Source organism: Linepithema humile, chromosome 7 (genome assembly GCF_040581485.1).
Source record: "Linepithema humile isolate Giens D197 chromosome 7, Lhum_UNIL_v1.0, whole genome shotgun sequence".
In the NCBI taxonomy this organism is placed as follows: domain Eukaryota; kingdom Metazoa; phylum Arthropoda; class Insecta; order Hymenoptera; family Formicidae; genus Linepithema; species Linepithema humile.
In genome coordinates this window covers 7,367,503-7,379,585 of record NC_090134.1, presented here as the reverse complement: position 1 = coordinate 7,379,585, position 12,083 = coordinate 7,367,503, and the positions used below count along the sequence as shown (strand labels likewise).

At 39.6% G+C, this 12,083-nt stretch overlaps 1 protein-coding gene across 5 annotated transcripts in view; it reads right to left on the bottom strand.

The window, feature by feature from the left end:
- kairos overlaps positions 1–12,083 on the bottom strand; it is a 44,710-nt gene that overhangs the window by 13,849 nt on the left and 18,778 nt on the right. The window contains exon 1 of one of the 5 annotated variants that reach the window (XM_012373049.2): positions 7,084–7,584. The exons of the other annotated variants lie outside the window; for them this stretch is intronic. The gene's annotated coding sequence lies outside the window, so the exon portion shown is untranslated. Of the gene's footprint in view, positions 1–7,083; positions 7,585–12,083 lie in introns of those variants that run through there. 5 annotated transcript variants of the gene reach the window in all.

Below are 12,083 nucleotides of genomic sequence, written 5' to 3'. Positions count from 1 at the left end.
ATACCTAGAAATGCTCGCACGACACAAACGGGCGGCAAGTTCTCGCGTTGAATAGCAGATATTAATTTTGTGAATCCGTTAATCTTACGGAATTTCTTGAGAATTTGTTGCGAATGTAGCGGAAAGAACGTTTCACTGCCTTCGAGACACTTCGCGAAAATGTCGGCGGTTTATTCTTGACATACGAGAAATTTTCATTTTCCTCAGAAAAAAAACGTCGAAAATGATGAATTTTATTTTGAAGGATATTATAAATTTAAAATAAATGTTCTCTTCATATTTCATCTTTCGATCACTCTGAAATTGTTAAGACACATAATAATGAATGCAACTTTCCTCATTTCAAACTCATTGTTGGAGATGATATTTCAGCAAACATTGTATTTTAGCAAATATTGCGCGCTACTACCCGCCGTTCCGGTGCTAACTGTCGAAAGAACTTGTCGTTTGCGGAATCGAATCTTACACGAACTGACCCAGTTTTCGGTATTTATTCAGTGCACTTGCACGCGTAGTATTTTTGACCGGTGTCGCGTACGCGATCCCTTAAAAAAAAACAGGCAAAAAAACGTATAACGTGGAATTTTTTTTCTCGCCCTCGGCAAGGAAAAGCGTGAATGAATAGGCAATGTAATCAATCAGATCGGCCCGATTGGTTCTGGATGAGATCTCTTTGAAGCTTGCACCAAGTAACGAACTGCGCCGCGGTTCAGAACACAGATAGGAGTTAAATTTAAGTCAATACACATGAGGGTAAGAGTTTATGGAGCGAGAGCCAATTACGTCGTAATTCCTGCAAAGAGGATTGAATAATGAGCAAAACGAAAGAGAGGAAGAAGGTTAGCATTCCAGGCGAAATCGTATCTTTCGCTCCGTGATTCCCACCCTCTTTTCCACCCGCTTTTCCGCCCCCACTTTCTCTCTCCGATATCCAGCGGTCGCTCATCATGTCGGAAATTTTAGTATTGGCGATTCTCAAATGAGATTCGGCGGACGGAGAGACGACGCGCGACATTCGATAAACCAAAGAGCCCGTGAGTGCACCTTTAGTAGTAAACCCTATCGATCGATGGGGAGTTACTACTGGCGGCTTGGCTTTTGAGCTTCAAAGGTGGGTAGCTACCACAAGATGGGGTGAGATTGTTCCGACAGGGTTAGCGGTGCATCGTTGCCGGTGCATTAGCATCGTATCGGCGAAAAGGCCTTACAACCTGCCACCTTGGACAGAAAGGAAGAGAGATAGGTAGACGGGAGGACAGAAAAGGAGAGGCAAAGAGAGAGGAGGATGAGAACAATCAACGCCGGCGGCGACGACAAGAATTTCTGCTGACACAGTAAATAAATTCCCGCCCGATTATTTTCTCAGACGCAACATACTTCATTTAGCGCCGGATGCGATCGTCTACTATCGGGTTTTTATTTTAAGAAAGGTCGCATCAGCGATGTCGATTAACGCCGACGATAGACAACCGAAGCCTCTTCCTGTGTTTATTTATAGCCAATGGCAGCAAAAACGTACCACGCGATGTATTATTGATGTAAGGTGTTAATCAGGAAGTTGACTCGTCAATTTCTCGATTAGGATCGTTTGAACGCCGAAGGCGATCGTAAAAATGCATGCGAAAAGTGTCAGGCAGAAAGCGATCGTGCTTTTCAGATTTAGATCGAAAAATACCAATAAACTCTATCGCGCTTCCTTGTTTTATCTCAATTCAATTTAACATTTGAGAAAGTTTCATGAACTTTAACTTTTATTGAGACAGTTGTGCAGTTTAGTATTTCTCCACTTTCCATATAATTGAAAGATTAACTTAACTAGAAAATTGCGCTTCGCGATAAAGATTATTATCTTTCATCGTGACAGTTGATTTAATTTTGTTGTTCTCGAGTAAAGAAATAACCTATTTTCTCTCGATTTCTCGGAAGAAATAAGATAAATTAAATAAAACGTCACTATTAATAATAATAATGCTGATAATAACAACAATAATCCAATCGAGAAATTGCCGAGTCGACTCTCTGACTAATACGTCAATAACGTATCACGTAAAACGTGTGGCACATGATACATTTTCGTTCTAAATCTACTATCAAATAAAATAAATGTGTAAAAATAAATTTAATATCAAGCCACGCGTAGTGCAGGCAAATACGCGATGCGAGCGCGAGAGAATTCCAGATGTAAAAATCCTGCCCTAGCGCGCGAATTTAAATACCGCGTTGGAATAACGTAAGGTCGTCGGCTCGCACGTGGATTCTGACGGTAACAAAGAGATTTTTCGCATGCATATGGCAGCAACGCTGTAACGCGATACGTTATACGTCGAACGCCTCGTTTCATCGTCTCGTGTGCGACGCCGACCAACGAACAATCCCTGTAAACGGAACCCGTCGGTGTTTCGCGGTCGTATGAAAATCGCGCCGGCTGACGGTTTAATGGCATGCGGCGTAATCCGCTGTTGCAGCGGCTAAATTATGACGGTATTACGCACAAGCCGGTTCGTGACCAATTCTCTCATTGCAACGAATACTGCGGTCATCCATCGTATCGGCGGCCGGAACGACATCATTGATATTAATGGTTTCTCGATGTACTGTCGAATTTCACGGGTCTCTATAAATACAAAAGTACAGGTACCGAATCGATGACTGTGCGCCCCGGACAGAGCACAGAGAAATAATGGAACGGGAAATGAAAATAACGGTCGTAATGATTGTTGCCTACAGCGATCTTTTTTCGATCATAACTTTATAAGCGTGATCAAGTAGCGCGCGATTCCACAAGCCTGTTTGTCCTCGGATCCTATCAGACTGCTCGCTTTTGATGTCTCGCTACATCAATGCATTTGAGGCCGCTTTGATCACTTTATATAATTACTTTTGACACACGGCAATTCGATTAATAATTTGAAAATAAGGAGTCGCTGCAAAATTGAACTCTCGGAGAAATATCGGCGGAATTCGAATGTAGGGGCGCTGATTCGGACCCGAATAATCGGAAATTAAGGAAAACCGTAAAATATGTATAAGATCTATATTACATTTATCCCGCAATCATTCTATTTATTTTATAAATATTGTTTTTTATTTGCAGCACAAATGTTACTATTTTTAATTCCTATCTGATTTCCATTTCATAAACGAGTTTTCCATCAATTACCAAAGATCAATATTACGCGTATGCGGTATCTGTTTTTATTTTAATTAATATAATAATTGCCAATTAAGTGTTGACGTCGAAAGGTTAAAAATGTTCATAATGTGAGCGCGTCTGGTTAAATAACTACTCCGTCCGCAGGGGTAGACGGCTCGGAATCCGAATTGTTAAATTCCTCTCATTTCCTCGTGACAGTCCGGCGTGAAATGCTCCGCGAAGCGTTTCCTGCAGAGCAACGACAGGATCGCTATTAAAGGCAATTCATTCGGCCTTCCAGCTGCCGCGCCGTCGCGTCATCTCTTTACCTCGTTAACTTCCATTTCTTGTTCAATGCGCAGCTACCCCCGTGTCGCCCGTTATTTGACGGACATTTAGTGCCGTGTAATTACGCGATACGCGCTACTATTACGTAAGCGAGTACACCTGCGAAACCATTTCCACCCGTTGCGGAGAAAGACGATGTGCGGCCGTGGAGGAAAAGGAGGAAATAACTTATCGAATTCTTAGCGAGCAATAAGCTCAGAATTGAATGTTTTATAGGAATTAATATTTTACGTTCCTTTTTCGATTTCGCGAAAATTAAGACAAAAAGTTTCGCTCATTCTCGCGCCGAACGGCAGCCGCTCTCCTCTTATCGCGGGATAAAATCACAAAGAGTCTTAAGAGACGGGCCCTATCTCTCATTTTTGAACCTTCCCGCTGAGAAAATTTGTTTTTCAACGAGATATACACGTCGGCGTGCGTCAAAGCGTAAAGACATGTAACAGCGGAACTGTGAATCTTCCCTTCCGGGCTTAATTAAATACTTCGGATGCCGACTGACGTCGCAAATATTTCCGGAGGGTCGGCCATCACGGCGTTGGGAATCCTGCCTTTCTTTTTTCCTTCTGTTTTTTTTCTAACCGTCCTCTCAAAGGATTTGCGACGCAAACGAACATTACAGTTTATAAACCCGCCGGCCATATTCCCGGTCTTTGTTTATTTCACAATCGGGGGATTACGATCGAGCGGGGTAGATAGGGGACGGAAATTTATGATCGAAGATTACGGGCTGAATAACGCGGTATTATATCAGTATTTACTCTGCGATAATATATCACTGCAATTTAATATGTCGAAATCTAAATAAATTGATGTTTCTCTCATTTCGCGTAACGTTTCCACCTGTCGCACACTCGATGCACCAACGAGAATTGTATATCACTAATTTTATAACGCAAACCACGAAACTTATAATCGAAGATTACGGACTGAATAACGCGTTATTATGTCAGTATTTACTCCGCGATGATATATCACCGCAATTTAATATGTCGAAATCTAAATAAATTGACATTTCTCTCATTCGGCATGACGTTTCCGTCTGTCGCACGCCCGACACACCAACGGGTTTAATATTAGGGTATTCGGGTTTAACATTCGTTTAAATTATTATTATATATCGTTGACATATTTCGATGTGTTGTTCTTATCACATTATATTTTTCATTATTACGATCATTTTGTTTTAACGACGCTTAACGGTATGATAAAAAAAGATATGTCTTTGCATTATTGCTTTTCAAATTCGTTACAGGTGCCGTGCTCTTGACATTTAATAGTATTGATTAAACCGAATCTCGTTAGTCGGCATTTATATCCGTTATTAAGCAAATTTAAAAACAAATCGGATTCAATCCAACAGATTATTAATAATCGAGGTAATTTACCACGTTCATTCAAAGGCCCATTTTAAAACAAATTACAAGTGCAACAGATGAAAATCTCATTACAAAAGATTCTATATAACAGAAACATCGGCATTACTTACACTTTCATGCAAAACAAGTGATAGATTTTATCGGTGCGATTCAATCGTTTCACATAACAAATAATCCAGTACTTTACGACCAAACTTTTAGTTAAATAATGGAATCACTCGCAGGACAGAATTTAATTATTACATGCCGATGAAGTAAATCAGAATACGTACGCTTCAATGATATAAACACGATAAAGTGCTTATTTGATCGTGTAATGGAATTGTGTTTATGATCAAAATGGTATAAAAATCATAAAAACGATCGCTCTTATGATCGTCAAACGATCTAATTAACAAATTGTCTAACGATGCAAAGCAAATTCGAAAGCACTGTTCAATTATTTTTCTTCAAATTATATATATATTATTTTGTAATTTATTATATTTTCTCAAAAATGTCAAAACTATGTTTTATTCTCTTGTAATCTTAAAAGTGTAGTTTAAAATCAAGCTAATCACATCGTAAATTAATTAAGCTTATTGTAAAAAAAATTACATTTCTTCGCTTCGCATTATTCGATAACATTCATAAATTTTACGATTTAACTGTTACTTATTGCATGCATTTTCGTTTAAATTTAGACTTTGATGAGAACAGATGGGAAATGCACTTCACTGGAATCGGTCAAGTGTCTCTCATGCAGATGAGAGATGTTGGAAGGGTTACTTTTCTTTTCTCCTCAATCTTCGCTATTCCGCTAGCTGTACTTGTAAACGAGGTGATTCATCTAGGACACAATGGCAGAAAGCCGGAATTACCGAAAGCAATTATTCGTTGTGAATGCACAGGCATACAAACCTACCAGGGCTTGTAATTGTCAATTAGACCAATCATCAAGATTTTATCGATTCGTTGATAATCCTCGCATTCAGCCATTGCTGATAAAACGTGGAACGGTTTCTCGGAAAAACGTAAGCCTCAATTTTGGGAAGAAAACTTTGTCGAGATTAATAAAATTATTCAATCACACTAAGTTTATCGGCAAAGTGTTTTCCCTCCGGGCCCAAAATCAAAATCAAATCAAGGTATTAAGTGTACTACTTTTCTTAAATATAATATTTTAAGAAACTTGATTAGTACTTTTTCCATTTTATTAATTCGTCCGTTCAATAATCACGCGAGCGGGATTCGTAATTTTATTAAATCTTCATTGTTGAAGTCAACACTTTTTCATTTATATTATTATTGAAACGATTAATTCCGATATACACTCTCTTGCACTTGTAATGTGTACTCTGCAATTATCAACACAAGCTGCATGCGCAATAGTTTCCCAAACGCGTTCACACAATTGCTGCATTAATTTACATGCAACTTAGAGGCGACAAACCGTTCCGCCAGCCTCATTCAATTCATGTTTAAATAAACTCATACATAATTCCGACAATTTCCATCTATCACATTCAATTCTAATGTTTCATTAAAATTTTCGACAATCCAACTTAACCCGCGAGTGTGAAACAAATACACATAAATTTGTCTACGAAGCTATTAATTGTCGAGAAAATAATAGAGAGACACTCCTAGGAGAAGCACGGTGATTTGCTGCAATATACACAATTTGTCTCGCAGCTGTATTGCACAACGAATAAAAATAACCAGACGCAGACTTATCCCCAAGTCTGTACTTAAATGAAGGCGCTTTCCGCGACGGCTGTAATAATTCCGAGAAAAACAGTAACGGTGGACTTTTATACGAGTCGTCCTTTTGTATTTGTACACAGCTCTTGACAAAGCGACTGCTCTAAAGGGGGACAAGGCCGGGACAACGACAGACCATCTCCACTTACAAAAGTTTCACGATCGTACAGTTCGTAATATGAACTACAGGCATGAGTTACGATTATGTATCTCCGGGGGATCCCGCCTCGCGACATCGCGTCCAGGATATCTCGTAAATATCTGTCGCACCATCATCATCGTTATCCCGAACGTGCCCTCGAGCCAATTAACGGCGGAAACACGATAAAGTTTCGACGCGCCTCGCCGCTAATATCGCCCACGGTGAAGTCGCGGGACATTCAAAAGTCGAGCGTAATCGCGGGGGAAGGGGAGGGGGGTGGGAGGGGGATGAAACCTCGGTAAACTGTCGGACGACAAGCACAATGAGTAAGCGACGCTTACCGGAGATCGTCCGGTTGCGAGGCGATGTTGATCTCGGGGGTTTGTTAGCGCGGTCGCATTCACGGTCCGACTACAAATCCGTTGGCAATCCCGCGCTCGCTCGCTCGCTCTCGAGCACCACCCGCCGATGTTGTTCTACCACTACACCGCTGCCACTACTCTCTCCTTTCGGTTGGTAGCTAGTCCCTCGTTAGGTGTACACGCACCATTCGACGGTCGGGTTGCTCGGTGTAACGACCCCTTGGCGTTATCTCCTACGCTACACCTACGCGCGACGACGAGCACCTTTACATATCGCTGTTTGCGATTTTTTTTACCACGATCGCTGCACACTTGTTTATTTAAATCGGGATTCAACCCGCTTCCGCACGACGATTTCTTTACGACGCGAAGATCGAAAATTGGTTGTCGAATATGTAATATCGACGGGCTCTCATGCGAGCGAACGCGACGACCTTACAGCCGGAGGAAGGACGACGATGAACCAGCCGCGACGATGGTCAGAACGGCACTACGAGCTTCGCGAACAACCCGGTGCCCCCTCACGCCATCGACCCGGGTTCGTTCGACCAATCGACGCGTGCACCTTCTTGTCGTTTATGTACATTCCGCTGGATCCGGGGATGGCCCAACTCGACGCGCAGGGGATGGCGGACCGTGACGCGGTGGGGTGAACGAGAGTGTAAGACGGCGGCGGAGGGACCGTTTCACGTGTTGCTTCGGTGTAAACACTGACACCCCTGAAGCGTAATTTAATGATACGAGCCATCTCGTCTGTGCGACGTTTATCCGAAGAAAGTGGATTGCGCAGACGACGAAGCAGGGTGTCTCGACGAAAACGCTGATTAAATCTTATTGTACTCCGAAATATAAAAAGAAAAAAATCAAGGAGAGAGACAACACCTACAACATTTCGGCACTAATTCTCTTGCGTTTGACGGCGCGATGTGAACAACATGATTTATGATAGTAAGACGCGACAGATATTCAACGTTCCAATCCATTTTAGCTTCCGGACGCGAATTACTTGAATTGGAAACGGAAAAGATGCGGAACGACGCAGAAGAGTTGAACAAACCGTGTCGCGTTGTAGTATGTTTTACATTTTGTAATGTGATATTTTGTAATACTATTTTCCCCCAGTACACACACGTTACATTATTACATAGTAAGCTGATGGTATCGTATTTTGTAATACGATACTCTTCCGGTACACGCTATTATTGCGCTGCAAGCTCGGTAAAGTGCATGAGAAGTGCACTTTGTAAGAGAGTAAAGAACTCTGTAATAAAGTAAAGAAAGCTTTTGCTATCACCTCATCTTGAAGACATTCAGGTCACCGAAAAAAAAATATTCGCTCCTGTATAGGCATTCTGTAATTGTATTTAATACCAGCGTAAATTGCGACAATATTCATTGCTGTGACGTGAGCATTTTATTGAGTCAATAAGACTATTATGTCAAATTATTAAATTGCGACCACAACGATATTAAAAGAGCTTATACTGCAGTGCTTTATAAACGTTTTGCGAAGTAAAACATAAAATTATATATAATAATAAATAAAATGTTAACTACACAATCAAATCTAAAACATGCTACGATGCTGTATAAAGAATTCTAAGTGAACAATCAATTTTTGTTTATCAAACAAACATTGTAACTAAAAGTTTAAAAATTGTTTATGTTATAAATAAAAATATTATTTATATTCTGACAACTGTTTTTACAGGTATTTTGATAACAATTTTTATATTAAACTACAATAATGCGTGAAAAATTGGTGAGATTTGACGATGTGCATGTGGAGTAAAAGTTGAGGAAGATTGGGTGTAAAAGAGATAACAAAGGTCGTAAATAATGAAAAATGGAAACTTCTATATTTCCTACTGACACAAAAATATAGTATCTATAATTCTAAGGTATGATCACACGTGTGGAACAAAGGTTGGGTAAAAGAAATTTTCGGAGATCGAAGATTTCCGTAAATAAAAAATCACAAAGTGATCGCAACAAATGTGATGGTCACATACATTAATTATTACACGAGCTTTTTCATCACAATAGCATAAAAATGTATAATTTTATTAATAATTTTAGTGCTAAGCGCTATTATTTAAAACTAACACAAATAATATTTCGTATTACGATTTTTTTAAACTCGTAAAAATTTCTCAACACGAAACTAAAAAATCTTTAAAACACTTAATTACCTCAATTTGTCTGAATAGATTAAAATTGCGATATCTGGCAATGATAAACGTTACGATCCTAGAGACGAAGGAAGTTTCTATCAGATTACAATGCATTTCAATGCTTTAATGTGAAATTGTCGCAAAGAGCTCTTTCATTCTCTTTCTCGCGACGGAGACGTACGAAGCATGACGGAGACCATAAATTTACACGTCTCGTAAAATTATATATATATAAATAGCATTTGAAACAGTATTGTAATAAAGACGAAATACGCACAGTAAAGTGCAAAGAGCTCGTTGCTCATTTACTGTACAGTTTCTATAGCGACCCGCCTTGATAGAATTGATAGAATCCCCTAAATAGGCGATATTTGTCGCTGACAATGTAGCGCGCAAGAGGCAATCGAAACTTTATGCGATTGTTAAACGGTATCTCGAGTGCTAAGTAGCAACGATCCGGCTGCAAACGAGACACTTAAAAGGGGAACGGTATCGCGTTAGGCAGATTTGCGAGGCTTAAGTGTATTAGCGAGTTTGAGATCCTCGAATGCTCTCGAGCGCTCGAGCTAGTTCGAGTCGTTTATTGCATCTTGTTGCAATTAATTCTAGTTCGCATTACGAGACAACGATTATCAGCGGCTTTACTCGAAGCAGCTTACGCAACGCTACGTAGTGCATTAAACAAGGCATCTCAAAAGTCGCACACAAGACGAGTTAGAACACGCTTTTCTTCCGTGTACTTGAAGTCGAGAGACTGTTTGCTGTGGAAAGTGAATTGCGTGACAGGCACGCGTTGTGGATTTTTAAGAAAACGCGAAGTTAACGCTTAAATTTGATCAAAACCCTAATTTTCGACCTGTAATTGCTATGAAAATTTAATGTTACAAGTTGTAGTGACTTCTCAGTTGTAGTAAATTCTCTAAATTTTTTAGGAAGGCAAAATACGTGACTTTTCAAATGCTTTATAGACGTCCGGGTCTATGTTTTCCCCAAATTTAGCACAACGAGTTAAAACGTGCATGAAGTTCATATTGTGAACAATTTTCATCCGAAAGTTATATTCGCTCGACAAGAGACGATCCATAAAATGATATTAGAGCGACGACCTTATTGCGTAATTTCTCTTCGATGTCAACGTCAGCGGTGAGCGTTTCTTGCGTGTCGCGCGAACAAGTGAGGCGGAGTTTCCACTCTCGCCGGGAAAGTTACGGGTCTCTCTCGCAATTTATCTCCTGATATATACATACATACATACATATATATATATATATATATATATACATATATGCTGACCACGCATCGCAGACTATTCACCCCTCGAAGTCCCAACGCAGCGCGGGAAACATTTCCTTCCCTCCGCTCGGACGGATTTCATTACTTGTGTTCGCGCATTCAGTTTTATTTTGCGCAACGGTGGATCGATAACGCGACGAGACAAATTATATACACCCGAGCAAAACCCGATGACATTAAACCGTCGGCTTATCCGTGTCGACTGTGCGCAACAACACGGCGAGTGTCATCAATATTTGTAAATCATTGTTGATACGTTTCCCTGCGTAAATATCAAATTTGATATTTCGGGTGTGCGATAGATGCAATTCGTGTATTCACGCCGCATAAATGTCATTACACGCGCCTCTCAAACGTTACCGTGCAGAACTTGCACAGCCATTCGACGCGAGAAAAAAAGATTTCTCCACGTGATCTGAATATAAAGTCGGAATTTAAGGTTAGTCTGTACATCAGCCCGTGAAAATAATGTGAACAAAGGCTTCTCTTTCAATTGCAAATGTTCGAAGGAAAAGAAGAAAGAGCTGTAGAGAAGATAATCGTAAATAGGCGATGAAGTATATGTATATATATTACACAAACAGTCACTGTCTTTATTAATTAAACATTTATTAAATACACAAATTACGATTGTTGGGATTGTTGTGTAATATATACATATATTTATCAAATCAATGACAGCGCCTTGCAAATGCATATTAAAACGCCAGCATTAAGCTGCTAAGATAACCAGAGAATGAGAAGTTCAGTATCTGTGACACTTATCAAATCTAGAATAAAATTCGAAAATTGCGAAAAAAATTATGCTTAAAATTGATCTCAAAAATATCGGTTTTATTTAAGCTCTCGATCGACATCATTTCTATCTGCGTCATTACGAATATATGAGGTGTATTTTTTTTTATCTGTTTTTTACCCCTAGTTTTTGCTACCTAGCACCGTTCATATCGATGCTGATATATCCTCTCCAGAGAGGTTCATTCGCTGGTAAAAGTCGTAACAGTCGCTGTCTGGGAAACCTGAAATCGATTCCCCTGCGGCTATTCACCCCTGCAATGTACAGGTGCAATAGACCGTAGAGTGAATATACTGTTTGACATTACCGAACGTTATATCCCAAAGAATTTGTTCGTTTTTAAGCATATAATGATGAATAATTACTTACTACCATATATATTATTTATCATCGCGCTGACAATTCCGTATAATTAGCACTCGACTGGATAATTAATCGGGTAGAAGATTAATTAGATAAGTAACCGAGTCACGTTTTTTTATATCGCTGGCAAGTAAAATTTTCTGCTACTTAAAGCTTAGTAATATTAAAATAAATTAAATCATTGTAATAAATTAATGCCCCGAAATAATTGAAGGCAAGAATTCTGTCTACTTATTACAAAGTATTATGCTGTAGTCTGCGTACAGTCAAATCTAAAAACATTTTGCGACGTTAAGTAAGGAACTAAAAACTCTAGAAGAAAGCTCTTTTAGTAAGTAGATATCATAACTTGG